Source organism: Heptranchias perlo, chromosome 10 (assembly GCF_035084215.1).
Source record: "Heptranchias perlo isolate sHepPer1 chromosome 10, sHepPer1.hap1, whole genome shotgun sequence".
Classification (NCBI taxonomy): Eukaryota; Metazoa; Chordata; class Chondrichthyes; order Hexanchiformes; family Hexanchidae; genus Heptranchias; species Heptranchias perlo.
This window is the reverse complement of record NC_090334.1, coordinates 9,088,155-9,111,948: the sequence shown is the minus strand read 5'-3', so window position 1 is coordinate 9,111,948 and position 23,794 is coordinate 9,088,155. Positions and strand designations below refer to the sequence as shown.

General features: G+C 46.9%; 1 protein-coding gene and 1 long non-coding RNA gene across 7 annotated transcripts in view; one reads left to right on the top strand and one right to left on the bottom strand.

Annotated features, from left to right (window-relative positions):
* rad51b (RAD51 paralog B) overlaps nucleotides 1-23,794 on the bottom strand; it is a 701,871-nt gene that overhangs the window by 387,222 nt on the left and 290,855 nt on the right. The gene's annotated exons all lie outside the window — the stretch shown is intronic.
* LOC137326272 (uncharacterized) overlaps nucleotides 17,737-23,794 on the top strand; it is a 133,235-nt gene continuing 127,177 nt past the window's right edge. For both annotated transcript variants that reach the window (XR_010964154.1, XR_010964153.1), the window contains exon 1: nucleotides 17,737-17,810. This is a non-coding gene — a long non-coding RNA (uncharacterized lncRNA). The remainder of the gene's footprint in view (nucleotides 17,811-23,794) is intronic.

The window sequence follows — 23,794 nt, the reverse complement described above, 5'->3', positions numbered from 1 at the left end:
GAGAGAACCCAGCCAGTGACATTCCACAGCAGCCTGGCATCCTCAACATAGCTCTTATGACACCCCAGCACCCCTTTACTGGGGCCGTAAACTCTACCGGTATGATCAGAGGGGTTACTGTGGTTGAGGATGCTCTGCACTGCCGTTCAAGAGACCTTACAGGAAAGAGAAACAGTCATCACTCGTCAAAGAATATGCAGTTATCTGGTTGGAGATTACAGAGATAGGTACAGGTTAAGACTGGAGGTTATAAGGGTCGCTACAGGCTGAGAATGGAGGTCACAGGGTTCGGACAGGCTGGGAATGGAGGTCACAGGGTTCGGACAGGCTGGGAATGGAGGTCACAGGGTTCGGACAGGCTGGGAATGGAGGTCACAGGGTTCGGACAGGCTGGGAATGGAGGTCACAGGGTTCGGACAGGCTGGGAATGGAGGTCACAGGGTTCGGACAGGCTGGGAATGGAGGTCACAGGGTTTGGACAGGCTGGGAATGGAGGCTACGGGGTTCAGACAGGCTGGGACTGGAGGCTACGGGGTTCGGACAGGCTGGGAATGGAGGCTACGGGGTTCGGACAGGCTGGGAATGGAGGCTACGGGGTTCGGACAGGCTGGGAATGGAGGCTACGGGGTTCGGACAGGCTGGGAATGGAGGCTACGGGGTTCGGACAGGCTGGGAATGGAGGCTACGGGGTTCAGACAGGCTGGGACTGGAGGTTAGAGGGGTCGGACAGGCTGAGAATGGAGATTACAGGGGTCGGACAGGCTGAGAATGGAGATTACAGGGGTCGCTACAGGCTGACAATGTGGTTACAGGGGTCGGACAGACTGAGAATGGAGATTACAGGGGTCGGACAGGCTGGGACTGGAGATTACAGGGGTCGGACAGGCTGAGAATGGAGATTACAGGGGTCGGACAGGCTGAGAATGGAGATTACAGGGGTCGGACAGACTGAGAATGGAGATTACAGGGGTCGGACAGACTGAGAATGGAGATTACAGGGGTCGGACAGGCTGAGAATGGAGATTACAGGGGTCGGACAGGCTGAGAATGGAGATTACAGGGGTCGGACAGGCTGAGAATGGAGATTACAGGGGTCGGACAGGCTGAGAATGGAAGTTACAGGGGTCGAACAGGCTGAGAATGGAGGTTACAGGGGTCAGACAGACTGAGAATGGAGGTCACAGGGGTCGGAAAGGCTGGGACTGGTATGGGGGCTGTATCTGCGATACCCCAGAGTGATGGGACAGTGGGCTGTATCTGCGATACTCTAAACAGAGTGATGGCATGGGCACTGTATCTGCAATACTCCCGGCAGTGATGGGACAGGGACTGAATCTGCGACACCCCAGAGGCCGAAGAATGCGTTGATTGGCCAGCCGCTCAGCTGAAGGCAGAGGAAGGCTAAAAGTTGCAGAAAATTATGAAGTTCATACTTTTCCCTCATTTTAGTGTGTCATGTTACCGATTTTTCTTTAGTTCGCACCAAAACCTTAATAGAGAGACTCAGCATCCAGCCCCCAGGCGACCAATAACATGCTCCAACTGCAAACAGGATGATGTCCACTACTAAGGAGCAGTGCCATAACTTCATTAATTGCCAAGCGTCCAGCGGTACTCGGGTACAACTGCTAAACCCTGAAAGGGAAGATTATGTGTTTGGCCAATGAAGGGTTCACACTGATTGATCTGCTGCCTACTTCCAGTATTTGCAGGTTTGTCTTTGGTGCTAATGTACCAATGCAATGTAATTTAGCCTGCAGGCTTCGGCCTACTGTAGACCCCCTAATTAATGAAGAATTGAGATATCGTCCTGCAGTGACACTTATCCCACTGGAGTTGGAGACAAAAAAATAGCCACATTTACCACAGAAACATCAAAAATAAATCTATGCGGCTGCGATCAAACTGTCCCCTCTTCCACCCTCTAAATGAACACACCCTGAAACTGGCTGAGGCGAGGCAGCCAACTTGGAGCACGTGGCGTTGAGCTATCAAAGGTATCGCTGTGAGGAGGGCACCATCAGATTGAAGACAAGTCGGAGGACAAGCAGGAAGAGGCCTGATGGTGCATGGTTCTCAGAGGTCAGGCTCGAGCTGCTCTGCTTAAAGCACCGAAGACCACCAAAAAGAAAAGACATTGCTCTTTGCCACTCCGATGTGAAGTGAACCTCGGCAAGCAGTATTTGGTGTCTGCCAGCTGAACGTTTCAGCTGCACTATCTGCTTCAACACTGGAACATCGCTTGTTCCAAAAAACCCAATACTCGATCGCCGCTTGTTCCAAAAACACCAACACTTGAGCACCGCTTGTTCCTCACTCTGGACACTCGATCGCCACGAGTTCCAAAAAATCCAACACTCGATCACCATTTGTTCCAAAAAACCCAACACTCGATCACCATTTGTTCCAAAAACCCCAACACGCGATCACCGCTTGTTCCTCACTCCTTGTCACTTGAGCACTGCTTGTTCCTCACTCTGGACACTCGATCACCGCTTGTTCCTTACTCCTCGTCATTTGATCACCGCTTGTTCCTCACTCCTCGTCACTCGATCACCGCTTGTTCCTCACTCCTCGTCACTCGATCATCGCGTGTTCCTCACACTGGACACTCGAGCACCGATTGTACCTCACTCCCTGACAATCGAGCACCGATTGTTCCTCACTCCCCGACAATCGAGCACCGCTTGTTCCTCACTCCCCGACAATCCAGCACCGATTGTTCCTCACTCCCCGACAATCCAGCACCGCTTGTCCCTCACTCCCCGACAATCGAGCACCGCTTGTACCTCACTCCCCGACAATCGAGCATCGATTGTTCCTCACTCCCCGATAATCCAGCACTGCTTGTCCCTCACTCCCCGACAATCGAGCACCGCTTGTACCTCACTCCCCGACAATCGAGCATCGATTGTTCCTCACTCCCCGACAATCGAGCACCGCTTGTCCCTCACTCCCCGACAATCGACCACCGCTTGTTCCTCACTCCCCGACAATCGAGCACCGATTGTTCCTCACTCCCCGACAATCGAGCACCGCTTGTACCTCACTCCCCGACAATCCAGCACTGCTTGTCCCTCACTCCCCGACAATTGAGCACCGATTGTTCCTCACTCCTCGACAATCGAGCATCGATTGTTCCTCACTCCCCGATAATCCAGCACTGCTTGTCCCTCACTCCCCGACAATCGAGCACCGCTTGTCCCTCACTCCCCGACAATCGAGCACCGCTTGTACCTCAGTCCCCGACAATCGAGCACCGCTTGTACCTCACTCCCCGACAATCCAGCACCGATTGTTCCTCACTCCTATCAGCAGCTGATCTTTCAGTAACGACACCCCTGTTCTCCCCCAGAATCAGTTCGCCTTGATGCGTTCCACCCTTGCTTCAAAGTCCCATCTCTCTGACTCTCCCGTGTCCACCCAGCTATGACCTGTCTCGTCTCCTGCTTGACCTCCTTTTCTCCCCTTGCAAAGTGCTCCATGTGAGGGGCTGTACAGAGATCCAAGTGGTGGTTCTTGAGAGTGTTGTGGGGAAGAGCCTATCGTGGCTCTGAACCAAATCCCTGAAAAAGGCTTGGTGCAATCAGGGGAAAAACAAAATCAAATCCTTCCTTGTGTATATTGGTAATAAAATCCTGAGCAAAAACAAAAGGCCAAAATTAGCTTAATAATTAATTCTAACCCATTAACGGTGAGGCCCTTGCTGGGCCGATTGCATGGAATACCGAACATGGATCAATTTTAGCACTCCTGCATTCCACACTGTGCGAGTTGCTCTCATTATTCAAGGCTAGTGGAAACCAGGCAGCTCTGGCACCAGTGTTATTGCAAAGTTGCGCATTTCCTGAGATTACAGAATTAACACAGAGATTAGGTTTGTTAAGTTTGCGTCAAACCAAAGCTCTTAAAATCTACTCAAGAAAAACATGGGCCGCATTTCTTAATGTGTTTCCGACGTCTTTTAGTTTGAACAGCAATATTAATTCAGGCTGCCTTTTTATTCTCACCGCGCACCCGCCTTTCCCTCACCCATACATGCCAGCCTTACTAAATCCGCTTCTCACCCATGGGGAGCTGGCACCTAGAGACAGACAGATTTGATGTCCAAAGACCCCATGCTTCTCATTTGACAGATGACGTCAGATTTTGGAAGCAGAAGTCGAGTTGTGGGATGTTTGGAGGAGAGGTGCCAGGAGTCAGATTAATTATCCTGTATTTTTCAAACTGCTCCGATTTGTACTAAAATGCTATTTTAAACTTCTCAATAAGCAATTTGAGGGCTAACTACATCAACACCAAAACCAAGAACAACATGCATTTATACAGCATCTGTAACGTAGTAAAACATCCCAAGGCACTTATCAGAGTTTCACATTTTCACGAAGAGAGCTTGAAAATTGTTGAAAAGTCCCATTTGGTCAAGGACCTCAGTGTGGGTGGAGGTCGCCGGGATCATTCCATCCCATAGGCGGAGGTCACCGGGATCATTCCATCCCATAGGCGGAGGTCCCCGGGATCATTCCATCCCATAGGCGGAGGTCGCCGGGATCATTCCATCCCATAGGCGGAGGTCGCCGGGATCATTCCATCCCATAGGCGGAGGTCACCGGGATCATTCCATCCCATAGGCGGAGGTCGCCGGGATCATTCCATCCCATAGGCGGAGGTCGCCGGGATCATTCCATCCCATAGGCGGAGGTCGCCGGGATCATTCCATCCCATAGGCGGAGGTCGCCGGGATCATTCCATCCCATAGGCGGAGGTCGCCGGGATCATTCCATCCCATAGGCGGAGGTCGCCGGGATCATTCCATCCCATAGGCGGAGGTCGCCGGGATCATTCCATCCCATAGGCGGAGGTCGCCGGGATCATTCCATCCCATAGGCGGAGGTCGCCGGGATCATTCCATCCCATAGGCGGAGGTCGCCGGGATCATTCCATCCCATAGGCGGAGGTCGCCGGGATCATTCCATCCCATAGGCGGAGGTCGCCGGGATCATTCCATCCCATAGGCGGAGGTCGCCGGGATCATTCCATCCCATAGGCGGAGGTCGCCGGGATCATTCCATCCCATAGGCGGAGGTCGCCGGGATCATTCCATCCCACACTTGTGTCAGGGTCCTGGATCACTCTGTTCCCCGTTGGGAGAGCGGGATCAGTTCTGTCAAAGCCCTGGATCACTCTGTTCCCTGTTGGGAGAGCGGGATCAGTTCTGTCAAAGCCCTGGATCACTCTGTTCCCCGTTGGGAGAGCGGGATCAGTTCTGTCAAAGCCCTGGATCACTCTGTTCCCCGTTGGGAGAGCGGGATCAGTTCTGTCAAAGCCCTGGATCACTCTGTACCCTGATGGGAGAGCGGGATCAGTTCTGTCAAAGCCCTGGATCACTCTGTTCCCCGTTGGGAGAGCGGGATCAGTTCTGTCAAAGCCCTGGATCACTCTGTACCCTGATGGGAGAGCGGGATCAGTTCTGTCAAAGCCCAGGATCACTCTGTACCCTGATGGGAGAGCGGGATCAGTTCTGTCAAAGCCCTGGATCACTCTGTACCCTGATGGGAGAGCGGGATCAGTTCTGTCAAAGCCCTGGATCACTCTGTTCCCCGTTGGGAGAGCGGGATCAGTTCTGTCAAAGCCCTGGATCACTCTGTTCCCTGTTGGGAGAGCGGGATCAGTTCTGTCAAAGCCCTGGATCACTCTGTTCCCTGTTGGGAGAGCGGGATCAGTTCTGTCAAAGCCCTGGATCACTCTGTTCCCCGTTGGGAGAGCGGGATCAGTTCTGTCAAAGCCCTGGATCACTCTGTGCCCCGTTGGGAGAGCGGGATCAGTTCTGTCAAAGCCCTGGATCACTCTGTTCCCCGTTGGGAGAGCGGGATCAGTTCTGTCAAAGCCCTGGATCACTCTGTTCCCTGTTGGGAGAGCAGGATCAGTTCTGTCAAAGCCCTGGATCACTCTGTTCCCTATTGGGAGAGCGGGATCAGTTCTGTCAAAGCCCTGGATCACTCTGTTCCCCGTTGGGAGAGCGGGATCAGTTCTGTCAAAGCCCTGGATCACTCTGTTCCCCGTTGGGAGAGCGGGATCAGTTCTGTCAAAGCCCTGGATCACTCTGTTCCCCGTTGGGAGAGCGGGATCAGTTCTGTCAAAGCCCTGGATCACTCTGTTCCCCGTTGGGAGAGCGGGATCAGTTCTGTCAAAGCCCTGGATCACTCTGTACCCTGATGGGAGAGCGGGATCAGTTCTGTCAAAGCCCTGGATCACTCTGTACCCTGATGGGAGAGCGGGATCAGTTCTGTCAAAGCCCAGGATCACTCTGTACCCTGATGGGAGAGCGGGATCAGTTCTGTCAAAGCCCTGGATCACTCTGTACCCTGATGGGAGAGCGGGATCAGTTCTGTCAAAGCCCAGGATCACTCTGTACCCTGATGGGAGAGCGGGATCAGTTCTGTCAAAGCCCAGGATCACTCTGTACCCTGATGGGAGAGCGGGATCAGTTCTGTCAAAGCCCTGGATCACTCTGTACCCTGATGGGAGAGCGGGATCAGTTCTGTCAAAGCCCTGGATCACTCTGTACCCTGATGGGAGAGCGGGATCAGTTCTGTCAAAGCCCTGGATCACTCTGTTCCCTGTTGGGAGAGCGGGATCAGTTCTGTCAAAGCCCTGGATCACTCTGTACCCTGATGGGAGAGCGGGATCAGTTCTGTCAAAGCCCTGGATCACTCTGTTCCCCGTTGGGAGAGCGGGATCAGTTCTGTCAAAGCCCTGGATCACTCTGTACCCTGATGGGAGAGCGGGATCAGTTCTGTCAAAGCCCTGGATCACTCTGTACCCTGATGGGAGAGCGGGATCAGTTCTGTCAAAGCCCTGGATCACTCTGTACCCTGATGGGAGAGCGGGATCAGTTCTGTCAAAGCCCTGGATCACTCTGTACCCTGATGGGAGAGCGGGATCAGTTCTGTCAAAGCCCTGGATCACTCTGTACCCTGATGGGAGAGCGGGATCAGTTCTGTCAAAGCCCTGGATCACTCTGTACCCTGATGGGAGAGCGGGATCAGTTCTGTCAAAGCCCTGGATCACTCTGTACCCTGATGGGAGAGCGGGATCAGTTCTGTCAAAGCCCTGGATCACTCTGTACCCTGATGCGAGAGCGGGATCAGTGTTGCCTGTAATTACTCGATTGCTCTTCAATTGATGTCACAACTGCTATAGGAAATGTTTCAAAACCGCTGTTAAATGTAGCAATCAATGTTTTGGTTACGAACATTGATGACACAACTACTAAAGGAAATGTTTCAAAACCGCTCTTAAATGTAGCAATCAATGTTTTGGTAACCAACATAAACATGTTTGGTGTAAACCTTGCCCTGGAAACCAGAACAGCTGAATCTTGGCCTGAGAAAGGAGTCAGTCTGACATGGAGAGCCACTGTGGGTTACGGACACAAGAGGCCACCCTGTGGCTAATAACAAAGTCACCACACACTTTACTGGCTGGGCCTGGAGAATCTTCTCACAAGACCCATCGTAAAAGAAAGACTTGCATTTCTATAACGCCTTTCATGATCTCAGGACATCCCAAAGTGCGTTACAGCCAATGAAGTACTTTTGAAGTGACATCACTGTTGTAATGCAGTAAACACAGCATCCAATTTGCGCATAGCAAGATCCCATAAAAAGCAATGTGATAATGACCAGATAAGTTAGTGATGCAGGTTGATGGATAAATATTGGCCAGGACACCAGGGAGAACTCCCCTGCTCTTCTTCAAAATAGTGCAATGGGATCTTTTACATCCACCTGAGAGGGCAGACGGGACCTCAGTTGGACATCAGTTTAACGTTCACCTGAAAGACAGCACCTCCGACAGTGCAGCACTCCCTCAGTACTACATTGAAGCATCAGAGGAGAGAGTGCTACCAACTGAGCCACAGCTGACACTGTACTAGACAACTCATTAAGGTGGCGTCCATGTGTAGTGTGGAAATGCGCCATACAGACCATAAGATCCTAGATTCGATTCCTTGCCTGTGCTGAGTTAGCAGTTCCCAGCTGCTGCAGTAGTGGTGGAGTTGGAACCATGTCCTTGGTAGAGGGGGTAGGAGGAGGGGAATCTTCAGGAGTTCACTATCCGATGGCGCCAGTGTTGGGCTTGGCTGTGATGACTGCACAGTCAAATAGCCCACAGTCACTCACTGTCCAGACTCACACCTGGTGAATGGTCACTGGAGGGCTGCTGGAGCTGCACCACAGGAGCCAAGAGAGAAGGGGAGAATACACAGCATTGAAGGCTTCTGCCAGCATCAATCTAACACTGTACAAAATGTTGTGATTCCAGTGCTGCAGGTAGCATGGGAATGGGATCTGTTGCTTGCGATCGGTTAGGGCTGAGTAATGCAGCTTGTTATGTTAGCTATCCCGGAGATCTTGTTAGATTATCTAAAGCAGGAGAGAGATATTTTGACAGCAACAACAATTTGCACTTATATGGCGCCTTTAACGTAGTAAAACATCCCAAGGCGCTTCACAGGGGTGTTATCAGACAAAAACTGACACTGAGCCACGTAAATAGATGTTAGGCAGGTGACCAAAAGCTTGGTCAAAGAGGTAGGTTTTAAGGTCTTAGGGCCGAGGCAGCTGAAGGCACGGCCGCTAATAGTAGAGCGAAGGAAATCAGGGATGCGTATGAGGCCTGTCTCGGAAGAGCACAGAGATCTCGGAGGGTGGTAGGGCTGGAGAAGGTTACAAATAGGCACAGAGTTCTCTCTTTTGGGATGTTCTCCCTCTGGTTATTCACCTCCCGCAGAAGATTAAAAAATTGGGTGGAATCTTCGACAGGGCTGACTAAACCTAGTCTCTTGGAAGCAATGGACTGAAAGGCCTTTACTTGTTCCACATTAGCTCTCACCCTTTGTATACACTGCTCCCCACTCTCCTTCACTGAATCCTGGTCAGATCTACTTGGGTGTGAAGGGAGTCACAAAGGACAGGGATAAACTTCAGGAATGAGTAACCAGCTCGGGAGCCAGAGGCGACAGCATTTACATGCAGGGGCGACGGTGATAGTGATTAAATGTGGGGGGTGATAGTGATTAAATGAGGGGGGGGGTGATAGTGATTAAATGTAGGGGGTGATAGTGATTAAATGAGGGGGGGGTGATAGTGATTAAATGTAGGGGGTGATAGTGATTAAATGTGGGGGGTTAGTGATTAAATGTAGGGGGTGATAGTAATTAAATGTGGGGGGATGCTGGTGATTAAATGTGGGGGGTTAGTGATTAAATGTAGGGGGTGATAGTAATTAAATGTGGGGGGATGCTGGTGATTAAATGTGGGGGGTTAGTGATTAAATGTAGGGGGTGATAGTGATTAAATGTGGGGGGTTAGTGATTAAATGTAGGGGGTGATAGTGATTAAATGTGGGGGGTTAGTGATTAAATGTAGGGGGTGATAGTAATTAAATGTGGGGGGATGCTGGTGATTAAATGTGGGGGGTTAGTGATTAAATGTAGGGGGTGATAGTAATTAAATGTGGGGGGATGCTGGTGATTAAATGTGGGGGGTTAGTGATTAAATGTAGGGGGTGATAGTGATTAAATGTGGGGGGTTAGTGATTAAATGTAGGGGGTGATAGTGATTAAATGTGGGGGGTTAGTGATTAAATGTAGGGGGTGATAGTAATTAAATGTGGGGGGATGCTGGTGATTAAATGTGGGGGGGGGGGTGAGAGTGATTAAATTTGTGGGGGTGATAGTGATTAAATGTGGAGTAGTGATAGTGAATAAATGTGGGTGGGTGACAGTGATCAATTGTGGGTGGGAGACAGTGATTAAATGTGGGGGGTGATAGTGATTAAATGTGGAGGGGTCATAGTGATTAAAAGTGGGGGGTGAAAGTGATTAAATGTGGGGGAGTGATAGTGATTAAATGTGGGGGGTGATAGTGATTAAATGTGGGGGGTGATAGTGATTAAATGTGTGGGGTGATAGTGATTAAATGTGTGGGGGTGATAGTGATTAAATGTGTGGCGGTGATAGTGATTAAATGTGGGGGGGGGTGATAGTGATCAATTATGTGGGGATGATAGTGATTAAATGTGGGGGAGTGATGGTGATTAAATGTGGGGAGGGGGGTGTTGGGATTAAATGTGTGGGGGGGTGATAGTGATTAAATGTGGAGGGGATAGTGATTAAATGTGGGGGGGGTGATAGTGATTAAAAGTGGGGGGGGGTGATAGTGATTAAATGTGGGGGGGTGATAGTGATTAAATTTGTGGGGGTGATTGTGATTAAATGTGGAGTAATGATAGTGATTAAATGTGGGGGGTGACAGTTATTAAATGTGTGGGGTGATAGTGATTAAATGTGTGGGGGTGATAGTGATTAAATGTGTGGCGGTGATAGTGATCAAATGTGGGGGAGTGATAGAGATCAATTGTGTGGGGATGATAGTGATTAAATGTGGGGAGGGGGTGTTGGGATTAAATGTGTGGGGGGGTGATAGTGATTAAATGTGGAGGGGATAGTGATTAAATGTGGGGGGGGGTGATAGTGATTAAAAGTGGGGGGGGGTGATAGTGATTAAAAGTGGGGGGGGTGATAGTGATTAAATGTGGGGGGGTGATAGTGATTAAATTTGTGGGGGTGATTGTGATTAAATGTGGAGTAATGATAGTGATTAAATGTGGGGGGTGACAGTTATTAAATGTGGGGGAGTGGCAGTGATTAAATGTGGAGGGGTCATAGTGATTAAATGTGGGGGAGTGATAGTGATCAAATGTGGGGGAGTGATAGAGATCAATTGTGTGGGGATGATAGTGATTAAATGTGGGGAGGGGGTGTTGGGATTAAATGTGTGGGGGGGTGATAGTGATTAAATGTGGAGGGGATAGTGATTAAATGTGGGGGGGTGATAGTGATTAAATGTGGGGGGGGTGATAGTGATTAAATGTGGGGGAGGATGATAGTGATTAAATGTGGGGGGTGATAGCGATTAAATGTGGGGGGTGAAAGTGATCAATATTGGGGGGTAATAGTGATTAAATGTGAGGGGTGATAGTAATTAAATGTGGGTAGGTGATAGTGATTAAATGTGGGGGGGTGACAATTCTTAAATGTGGGGTGTGATAGTGATTAAATGAGGGGAAGTGATAGTGATTAAATATGTGGGGTTATGATAGTGATTAAATATGTGGAGGTGACATTTATTAAATGTGGGGGGTGATAGTGATTAAATGTGGTGGGTGATGGTGATTAAATGTGGTGGGTGATGGTGATCAATAGTGGGGGGTGATAGTGATCAATTGTGGGGGGCGGTGACAGTTATTAAATGTGTGGGGGGGATGATCGTGATTAAATGTGGGGGGATAGTGATTAAATGTGGGGGGATAGTGATTAAATGTGGGGGGATAGTGATTACATGTGGGGGGATAGTGATTAAATATGGGGGTGATAGTGATTAATTGTGGGGGTGATAGTGATTAAATATGGGGGGGTGATGGTGATTAAATGTGGGGGGTGATGATGATTAAATGAGGGGAAGTGATAGTGATTAAATATGTGGAGGTGACATATATTAAATGTGGGGGGTGATAGTGATTAAATGTGGCGGGTGATGGTGATCAATAGTGGGGGGGTGACAGTTATCAAATGTTGGGGGGGGGATGATCGTGATTAAATGTGGGGGGATAGTGATTAAATGTGGGGGTGTCATAGTGATTAATTGTGAGGGGTGATAGTGATTAAATATGGGGTTGATAGTGATTAAATGAGGGGAAGTGATAGTGATTAAATATGTCTGGTTATGATAGTGATTAAATATGTGGAGGTGACATTTATTAAATGTGGGGGGTGATAGTGATTAAATGTGGGGGGTTGATAGTGATTAAATGTGGGCATTGATAGTGATTAAATGTGGGGGTTGATAGTGATTAAATGTGGGGTGGTGATTGTGATTAAATGTGGGGGTGAAAGTTATTAAATGTGGGGGGTGATAGTGATTAAATGTGGGGGGTGATGGTGATTAAATGTGGGGGGGGGCTGATAGTGATTAAATGTGGGGGGGCTGATAGTGATTAAATGTGGGGTGATAGTGATTAAATATGGGGGGGTGATGGTGATTAAATGTGGGGGGTGATGATGATTAAATGAGGGGAAGTGATAGTGATTAAATATGTGGAGGTGACATATATTAAATGTGGGGGGTGATAGTGATTAAATGTGGCGGGTGATGGTGATCAATAGTGGGGGGGTGACAGTTATCAAATGTTGGGGGGGGGATGATCGTGATTAAATGTGGGGGGATAGTGATTAAATGTGGGGGTGTCATAGTGATTAATTGTGAGGGGTGATAGTGATTAAATATGGGGTTGATAGTGATTAAATGAGGGGAAGTGATAGTGATTAAATATGTCTGGTTATGATAGTGATTAAATATGTGGAGGTGACATTTATTAAATGTGGGGGGTGATAGTGATTAAATGTGGGGGGTTGATAGTGATTAAATGTGGGCATTGATAGTGATTAAATGTGGGGGTTGATAGTGATTAAATGTGGGGTGGTGATTGTGATTAAATGTGGGGGTGAAAGTTATTAAATGTGGGGGGTGATAGTGATTAAATGTGGGGGGTGATGGTGATTAAATGTGGGGGGGGGGCTGATAGTGATTAAATGTGGGGGGGGCTGATAGTGATTAAATGTGGGGTGATAGTGGTTAAATGTGCTGGGGTGATCGTGATTAAATGAGAGGGAATGATAATGATTATATATGGGGGGTGATAGTGATTAAATATGGGGGGGGTGATGGTGATTAAATGTGGGGGGTGATGATGATTAAATGAGGGGAAGTGATAGTGATTAAATATGTGGAGGTGACATATATTAAATGTGGCGGGTGATGGTGATCAATAGTGGGGGGGGGGTGACAGTTATTAAATGTGGGGGGGATGATCGTGATTAAATGTGGGGGTGATAGTGATTAATTGTGGGGGGTGATAATGATTAAATGTGGGGGTTGATAGTGATTAAATGTGGGGGGTGATTGTGATTAAATGTAGGGGGATAGTGATTAAATGTGGGGGTGATAGTGATTAATTGTGGGGGGTGATAGTGATTAAATGAGGGGAAGTGATAGTGATTAAATATGTGGGGTTATGATAGTGATTAAATATGTGGAGGTGACATTTATTAAATGTGGGGGGTGATAGTGATTAAATGTGGGGGGTGATAATGATTAAATGTGGGGGGTGATGGTGATTAAATATGTGGAGGTGACATTTATTAAATGTGGGGGTTGATAGTGATTAAATGTGGAGGTTGATAGTGATTAAATGTGGGGGGGTGATTGTGATTAAATGTGGGGGGGTGATTGTGATTAAATGTGGGGGTGACAGTTATTAAATGTGGGGTGACAGTTATTAAATGTGGGGGTGACAGTTATTAAATGCAGGGGGTGATGGTGATTAAATGCGGGGGGGGTGATGGTGATTAAATGTCGGGGGGGCTGATAGTGATTAAATGTGGGGTGATAGTGGTTAAATGTGCTGGGGTGATCGTGATTAAATGAGAGGGAGTGATAGTGATTAAATATGGGGGGGTGATAGTGATTAAATGTGGGGGGTGATAGTGATTAAATGTGGGGGGGTGATAGTGATTAAATGTGGGGGGTGATAGTGATTAAATGTGGGGGGTGATAGTGATTAAATGAGAGGGAGTGATATTGATTAAACATGGGGGGATGATAGTGATTAAACGTGGGGGGTGATAGTGATTAATTGTGGGGGGTGATAGTGATTAAATGAGGGGAAGTGATAGTGATTAAATGTGAGAGGTGATAGTGATTAAATGAGGGGAAGTGATAGTGATTAAATGTGTGGGGGTATGATAGTGATTAAATATGTGGAGGTGACATATATTAAATGTGGGGGGTGATAGTGATTAAATGTGGTGGGTGATGGTGATTAAATGTGGTGGGTGATGGTGATCAATAGTGGGGGGTGATAGTGATCAATTGTGGGGGGCGGTGACAGTTATTAAATGTGTGGGGGGGATGATCGTGATTAAATGTGGGGGGATAGTGATTAAATGTGGGGGGATAGTGATTAAATGTGGGGGGATAGTGATTACATGTGGGGGGATAGTGATTAAATATGGGGGTGATAGTGATTAATTGTGGGGGTGATAGTGATTAAATATGGGGGGGTGATGGTGATTAAATGTGGGGGGTGATGATGATTAAATGAGGGGAAGTGATAGTGATTAAATATGTGGAGGTGACATATATTAAATGTGGGGGGTGATAGTGATTAAATGTGGCGGGTGATGGTGATCAATAGTGGGGGGGTGACAGTTATCAAATGTTGGGGGGGGGGATGATCGTGATTAAATGTGGGGGGATAGTGATTAAATGTGGGGGTGTCATAGTGATTAATTGTGAGGGGTGATAGTGATTAAATATGGGGTTGATAGTGATTAAATGAGGGGAAGTGATAGTGATTAAATATGTCTGGTTATGATAGTGATTAAATATGTGGAGGTGACATTTATTAAATGTGGGGGGTGATAGTGATTAAATGTGGGGGGTTGATAGTGATTAAATGTGGGCATTGATAGTGATTAAATGTGGGGGTTGATAGTGATTAAATGTGGGGTGGTGATTGTGATTAAATGTGGGGGTGAAAGTTATTAAATGTGGGGGGTGATAGTGATTAAATGTGGGGGGTGATGGTGATTAAATGTGGGGGGGGGGCTGATAGTGATTAAATGTGGGGGGGGCTGATAGTGATTAAATGTGGGGTGATAGTGATTAAATATGGGGGGGTGATGGTGATTAAATGTGGGGGGTGATGATGATTAAATGAGGGGAAGTGATAGTGATTAAATATGTGGAGGTGACATATATTAAATGTGGGGGGTGATAGTGATTAAATGTGGCGGGTGATGGTGATCAATAGTGGGGGGGTGACAGTTATCAAATGTTGGGGGGGGATGATCGTGATTAAATGTGGGGGGATAGTGATTAAATGTGGGGGTGTCATAGTGATTAATTGTGAGGGGTGATAGTGATTAAATATGGGGTTGATAGTGATTAAATGAGGGGAAGTGATAGTGATTAAATATGTCTGGTTATGATAGTGATTAAATATGTGGAGGTGACATTTATTAAATGTGGGGGGTGATAGTGATTAAATGTGGGGGGTTGATAGTGATTAAATGTGGGCATTGATAGTGATTAAATGTGGGGGTTGATAGTGATTAAATGTGGGGTGGTGATTGTGATTAAATGTGGGGGTGAAAGTTATTAAATGTGGGGGGTGATAGTGATTAAATGTGGGGGGTGATGGTGATTAAATGTGGGGGGGGGGCTGATAGTGATTAAATGTGGGGGGGGCTGATAGTGATTAAATGTGGGGTGATAGTGGTTAAATGTGCTGGGGTGATCGTGATTAAATGAGAGGGAATGATAATGATTATATATGGGGGGTGATAGTGATTAAATATGGGGGGGGGTGATGGTGATTAAATGTGGGGGGTGATGATGATTAAATGAGGGGAAGTGATAGTGATTAAATATGTGGAGGTGACATATATTAAATGTGGCGGGTGATGGTGATCAATAGTGGGGGGGGGGTGACAGTTATTAAATGTGGGGGGGGATGATCGTGATTAAATGTGGGGGGATAGTGATTAAATGTGGGGGTGATAGTGATTAATTGTGGGGGGTGATAATGATTAAATGTGGGGGTTGATAGTGATTAAATGTGGGGGGTGATTGTGATTAAATGTGGGGGGATAGTGATTAAATGTGGGGGTGATAGTGATTAATTGTGGGGGGTGATAGTGATTAAATGAGGGGAAGTGATAGTGATTAAATATGTGGGGTTATGATAGTGATTAAATATGTGGAGGTGACATTTATTAAATGTGGGGGGTGATAGTGATTAAATGTGGGGGGTGATAATGATTAAATGTGGGGGGTGATGGTGATTAAATATGTGGAGGTGACATTTATTAAATGTGGGGGTTGATAGTGATTAAATGTGGAGGTTGATAGTGATTAAATGTGGGGGGGTGATTGTGATTAAATGTGGGGGGGTGATTGTGATTAAATGTGGGGGTGACAGTTATTAAATGTGGGGTGACAGTTATTAAATGTGGGGGTGACAGTTATTAAATGCAGGGGGTGATGGTGATTAAATGCGGGGGGGGTGATGGTGATTAAATGTCGGGGGGGCTGATAGTGATTAAATGTGGGGTGATAGTGGTTAAATGTGCTGGGGTGATCGTGATTAAATGAGAGGGAGTGATAGTGATTAAATATGGGGGGGTGATAGTGATTAAATGTGGGGGGTGATAGTGATTAAATGTGGGGGGGTGATAGTGATTAAATGTGGGGGGTGATAGTGATTAAATGTGGGGGGTGATAGTGATTAAATGAGAGGGAGTGATATTGATTAAACATGGGGGGATGATAGTGATTAAACGTGGGGGGTGATAGTGATTAATTGTGGGGGGTGATAGTGATTAAATGTGGCAGGTGATGGTGATCAATTGTGGGGGGTGAAAGTGATCAATTGTGGGGTGTGACAGTTATTAAATGTGGGTGGTAATAGTGATTAAATGTGGGGGGTGATAGTGATTAAATGTGGGGGGTGATAGTGATTAAATGTGGGGGGTGATTGTGATTAAATGTGGGGTGGGTGATAGTGATTAAATGTGGGGTGGGTGATAGTGATTAAATGTGGGGTGGGTGATAGCGATTAAATGTGGGGAGTGATAGTGATTAAATGTGGGGTGGGTGATAGTGATTATATGTGGGGGGTGATTGTGATTAAATGTGGGGTGGGTGATAGTGATTAAATGTGGGGTGGATGATAGCGATTAAATGTGGGGTGGGTGATAGTGATTAAATGTGGGGAGTGATAGTGATTAAATGTGGGGTGGGTGATAGTGATTAAATGTGGGGTGGGTGATAGTGATTAAATGTGGGGAGTGATAGTGATTAAATCTGGGGTGGGTGATAGTGATTAAATGTGGGGAGTGATAGTGATTAAATGTGGGGTGGGTGATAGTGATTAAATGTGGGTTGGATGATAGTGATTAAATGTGGGGTGGGTGATAGTGATTAAATGTGGGGACGAGAATGATTCCACGTGGGGGTGACAGTGATAACCCGTCACCAACATGGCAAGTCTCAGTGATGCCCTTTGTTGCCCCCTCCTACCCTTTTGGCAAAAGGTGACAACATTATTGGGGCCTGAATCACCATATTAAACACTGGCTCCATTGCAAGAAGGTCTCTCTAATGGCTCGATGAGAGGTGAGTTTGTATCTGTTATACCAATTATTCTACTTCTTACTTGAAAGACAATGCCTATAGTTGTAGTACTTTCAATGCACATTACCAATAAGAAGCAGAACAGAGCAGAAAAAAATCCACTGTCTTCTGGCCAACCTTACGCCCCCATCCTCTCCCCCACTCAATCCGGCAGGATCAGACAGAAGGACTAGCAGCAGCTCCCCCGCCGGCCCACCGTGACTGAATAGCTCCTGGCCCAAATGCACAAAAGGCAGCTGACAGATCCCTCCCCCAACATGCTCCTCCCAGAGAAAAATTCATCACCTGGGTGAAATTCCATCCTCGGGCAGAGGGCCAAGAGGCCAGAGATGGGGCATAGAGTTCTCTCTTCTGGGAGGATGTCTCTGCACTCTGCTCGTTGATTTGTAATTTGTATTGCTGGAGTGTTTTACAATAGACTGAGTGGAAATGTTATCCAGAGAGCGTTCGTATCAACTTCACAGACAGGAGCTCTGATTTCAGCAGGTAAGATTGTCTACCAGCAGCATCAGCCCGCACTGTAATAGTTGATCTGCTGGTTTCCAGTTTCCCCCATACCTGTAAAATCAATGCTTCTAGTCATCAAATTATTACTGCAGCATTAAAAGCACCGGAGCTTCGTTAATAATGCTGCAGCTCAGTCTATTGTGATGCACGGTAACACAAATTGCAAAGCAATGGTTGTAAACGGTTAAACCATAATGTGTAGGTTGCCCTGAGGATTAGAGAGAGAATGGATGGATCACACATGGTCAGATATCAGATATCAGATCAGCTGCTGCAATTAACAAAGGTTCTCCAGTCACATACCTGTGAGATCGACAGGCCCTTTAAACACCTGTTGATGGCAGCCTGCGAGGCAATGATTGATGCTTTGTCACTCTATTTAAGGCTATTGAGGAAGAGAACCAGAGTTTCAGGTCAGACAGGACCTGGTGAGTTAATTCCACACGTATGGAATCAGGGGAAAACAGGCCTCCCGCGAAAGCTCAGTGAAAGTTGGGTTTGTGCCACCTTTCGTTGACTGGGATTTTACTGGGTTGGGTCCTCTGTTGTTGTGAGTTGACAACTTACCCATTTTATTGTGCCCATGGGTAGGTGTTAAAGGGGCCACACAGTCTGGGAGTGAATTGTACCAGATGCATCAAAAGCAAAATACTGCGGATGCTGGAAATCTGAAATAAAAACAGAAAATGCTGAAGAAGCTCAGCAAGTCAGGCAGCATCTGTGGAGAGAGAAACAGAGTTAATATTTCAGGTTGAAGATCCTTCGACAGAACGGGAATATCTTCCAGTTCTGACAAAAGGTCTTCGACCTGAAACGTTGACTCTGTTTCTCTCTCCACAGATGCTGCCTGACCTGCTGAGCTTCTTCAGCATTTTTTGTTTTGTATCAGATGTATACTGTACACGTACAGGAGCTGAAAGACACTGCACTACATACAGTACCAGATGGCAGTGAATTAATTAATCCCTTTATGTGCACTGTAAATATAAAACACACACACACCAGATGGGAGTGAGTATCCTAACTTGCACCAAGTCCCTTTCACCCATCACCCCTGTGATCGCTGACCTACATTGGCTCCCAGTCCGGCAGCGTCTCGCCCTTTAAAATTCTCACTCTTGTTTTCAAATCCGTCCATGGCCTCACCCCTCCCTATCTCTGTAACTTCCTTCAGACCTACAACCCTTTGAGATCTTCGGGCTCCTCAAATTCTGGCCTCTTGCGCGTCCCCGATTTTAATCGCTCCACCATTGGCGGCCGTGCCTTCAGCTGCCTCAGCCATCAGCTCTGAAATTCCTTCCCTAAACCTCTCCACCTCTCTCTCCTCCTTTAAGACGCTCCTTAAAACCTACTTCTTTAACCAAACTTTTAGACATCTGTCCTAATATCTCCTTTTGTGGCTTGGTGTCAATTTTTGTCTGATAACACTCCTGTCAAACACCTTTGGAAGTTTTACTACATTAAAGGCATTACATAAATGCAAGTAGTAGTAGTTGTTGTTGAACCAATCCCATTATGTGTATAGATGTGTAGAAGCTGAAGGACACAAGCATTCATACAGAAGCAGCTAGGAGTGAATTGTTCCCTTTTACGGTATGGATACTGTATATGTACAGGAGCTGAACGACACATGGTATAGTAGCAGAGGTGTAATCAGACAAAAATTGGCACCAAGCCAAACAAGGAGATATTAAGAACGGTGACTAAAAGCTTAGTCAAAGAGTTCGTTTCTCAGGAGGGTCGACATGGAGGAAATTCCGGGAAAAAAAACAAACCGAGTCTGTCAGCAGGGAACTAACGAACAGGTGGCACCACGGCAGATGACCTTTGACCCCCAGCGGCGCTGTCCCCTCCCTCCTGTAGGACCAGCGGTGTTAGGAGTGATTGAGGCGGTTCCTGACGGGAGACAGGCTGCTGGGAGCGAGAGGTCCCTCATTCCCTGCAGCAGATCAGTTGTGTCCGTCAGCAGGGATTTCAGAGCCTGACAAGCAGCTCCTGATTTTTAAAAAAATTTGCTGCTTGAATTTGGGAAACAGACCAGGTTTGGCTCCCAGGCCAGGAACTGAACAGCCCATTGTAGGGCTCTCAATATACAGGAGCGGACCGAAGTGAATCATCTTGGTTGGTGTGTCTGGAGCATGTACAGGAGCTGATATTGAGCCTTTTAGTACCAGGCAGGAGTGAGTCGCTCTCTTTTAACCAGTGTATATTGTCCAGAGCTGACATAGACACACATAGGCCGTACAGTGCCAGACGACAGTGAATTGTTCCCTTTTATCCAGTGTGTACAGTACATGAGGTTATCCAGTGTGTACAGTACATGTACAGGAGCCGATACACGCACACACGCACACACACACACACACACACACACACACACACACAGGCCATACAGTACCAGACCACAGTGAATTGTTCCCTTTTACCCAGTGTAAACTGTACATGTACAGGAGCCAAAACTGAGACACACACAAGCTGCACAGTACCAGACAGGAGTGAAGTGAACTGTGTAATTTCTAAAGTGAAAGGATAAAGTGCAAGCAGGTGACTCAGCAAAGCTCTTACCCTGTAAACATGTGGGGTTGAATACCTGTAAATCTCTCACTGACAGAGCATTAAGTAAATGGAAAGGAGCAATGCCTCAAATCCAGTCCATCTAATCTAACCAGCCTAAGGCCCGCATTCTCACGTCTCCTTTTCCAAACAAGCTCCTTGTCAGATAATTCATCAGCTTTTTAAAGCCGAAAGCACCAGCAAAGAACACATAAGCTTCTGAAACCCTCTCTTATCGTGCCCATCTTTTGATGAAAGATAAAGAAAGAACGAAAGAAGGAAAGAAATTGCATTTCTATAGCTCCTGTTCACGCTTCAGGACGTCCCAAAGTGCTTTACAGCCAATTAAGTACTTTTGAAGTGTAGTCACCGTTGTCATGTAGGAAACACAGCAGCCAATTTGCGCACAGCAAGGTCCCACAAACAGGAATGTGATAATGACCAGATAATCTGTTTTAGTGATATTGGTTGAGGGATAAATATCAGCCAGAACACCGGGGAGAACTCCCCTGCTCTTCTTTGAATTGTGCCATGGGATCTTTTACTTCCATCTGAGGGGGCAGACGGGGCCTCGGGTTAACGTCACGTCAGAAAGACGCCACCTCCGACAGTGCAGCACTCCCTCAGTACTGGCACTGGGAGTGTTAGCCTAGACTATGTGCTCAATGTTATAAATTGGATAGCCAAGTGGTGAAGGATAGAATACTAGAGCCAGGTCTTCAGTTGCTTCCAAGCCTTTATTCACAGAGATCCCCCTTACACACACACAACCTAGATAAGCTCCCATATAAAAAGGATAAAAGAGAGTCCCCAATTGACACATATCACCTGAATACATTTAACACTAATTGATATAACTCACATGATACAATTAACATTCAAATCTCTGGAGTGGAACTTGAATCCACAATCTTCTGGCTCAGAGGTGACAATGCCACTAACTGATCCATAACTGACACAATACCCTGATGAATGTCTCGGGCGTGATATCAGAGAGCACCTGGTGCCTGCGATCTGTTTCCCAGGTGGAGTTGGCACTTTCAGGAGAGGAAGGGGGGAAAGTTTTATTTTTATTAACTCCGATAGCTCAGCTGGTTATGACGGCGCGTAGCTGAGCTATGCTGACGGGGCTGGCTCCATCTCGATACCTAGTCTCTGCTGGTTTTAGCTGATTGCAATTGGGGAGAAGGTCAGGATGTTACACTTGGCTCAGCTTCCCTGAGCTAGGGAGGAGACCGTCAGCCAGGATTCGGGCTCCTGATTGCCATCTCGTGACCCTGACAGAAAGTTGGGGGTGGGGAACGTCTGAAGAGGACAGAATCGGACACATTTGTCATGCCGTCGCCAGTTGAACAACGCTGGCCCTCACGGTTGCTGGTGTGGGTGGAGGCATACCACAGCAAGAGTCAGTGCCTTCATGAGTGGAAAGCAGGAATATAGGAACAGGAGAAGGCCATTCAGCCCCTCGAGCCTGATCCGCTATTCAACAAGATCATGGCTGATCTGTACCTCAACTCCATCTACCCACTTTGCTTCCATAACCCTTAAAACCCTTGCCTAACAAAAATCTATCAATCTCAGTTTTGAAGTTTTCAGTTGACCTCCAGCCTCAACAGCTTTTTGGGGGAGAGAGTTCCAGATTTCCACTATCCTTTGTGTGAAGAAGTGCTTCCAGACATCACCCTTGAACAGCTTAGCTTTAATTTTAAGGTTATGCCCCCTTAAGAACATAAAAAATAGGAGCAGGAGTGGGCCATGAGGCCCCTCGAGCCTGCTCCGCCATTCAATAAGATCGTGGCTGATCTTTGACCTCAACTCTACTTTTCCGCCTGATCCCCGTATCCCTTGATTCCCTTAGTGTCTAAAAATCTACTGATCTCAGTCTTGAATATACTCAATGACTGAGCATCCACAGCCCTCTGGGGTAGAGAAGTCCAAAGATTCACAACCCTCTGAGTTAAGAAATTTTTCCTTATCTCGGTCCTAAATGGCCGACCCATTATCTTGAGACTATGACCCCTAGTTCTAGACTCTCCAGCCAGGGGAAACAGCCTCTTCGCATCGACTTTGTCAAGCCCTCTAAGAATTTTATACATTTCAATGAGATCACCTCTCATTCTTCTAACTCCAGAGAATATAGGCCCATTCTACTCAACCTCTCCTCACAGAACAACCCTCTCATCCCAGGAATCAATCTAGTGAACCTTCTTTGCACTCCCTCTAAGGCAAGTATATCCTTCCTTAGGTAAGGAGACCAAAACTATACACAGTACTACAGGTGTGGTCTCACCAGAGCCCTATATAATTGCAGCAAGACCTCCTTACTCTTGTACTCCAACCCCCTTGTAATAAACGCTAACATACCATTTGCCTTCCTAATTGCTTGCTATACCTGCATGTTAACTTTCTGTGATTCGTGTACAAGAACACTTAAATCCCTCTGACTACCAACATTTCTTAGTCTCTCACCTTTTAAAAAGTATTCTGCTTTTCTATTCTTCCTACCAAAGTGGACAATTTCACATTTCCCTACATTATACTCCATCTGCCATCTTCTCGCCCACTCACTTAACCTGTCTATATATCCCTTTTCAGAATCTTTATGTCCTCCTCACAGCTTACTTTCCCACCTAGCTTTGTTCAGGGTTCCCTCACCAGAGGAAATATTTTCTCTACATCTCCCCTATCAAATCCTTTAATCACCTCAATTAGATCACGCCTTAATCTATACTATATTCAAGGGAAGCCAAGCCTAGTCTCTGCAACCTGTTTGCATAATGTAACCCTTTTGGTCCTGGTATCATTCTGGTGAATCTGTGCTGCACCCCCACCGAAGCCAATATAGCCTTCCTGAGGTGTGGTGCCCAGAACAGAATGCAGTACTGCAGATGGAGTCTAACAAGAGCTCTGTACAGCTGTAACATAACTTCCACCCCTTTGTATTCCAGCCCTTTTGAGATAAAGGCAAATATTCCATTCATTTTTTGAATTATTTTTTATACCTGTCCATCAGTTTTTAGTGATAGGAGGGGAGAAAGCGGGCAGAGAAGGAAATGGAGCTGCACTGACAATTATCGTCACTGCTTGGCAGTATTGAAAAGCCTGAAAGGCATTCTGCTGCTTGTGAAGCCACTGCTAAGCAGTCCCATTGCTGGATCTTCCCAGAGAAGAGTATTAAAGGTTCCTTCATGTATGTTCTGTGCAGGGATACTCTGCACTCAAGCGTGGCTCAGTTGGTAACATTCTCACCTCTGAGTCAGAAGGTTGTGGGTTCAAGCCTCACTCCAGAGACTTGAGCATATAATCTAGCATGACACTCCAGTACTGTACTGAGGCAGTGCTGCACTGTTGGAGGTGCCGTCTTTCGGATGCGACGTTAAACCGAGGCGCCGTATGCCCTCTCAGGTGTA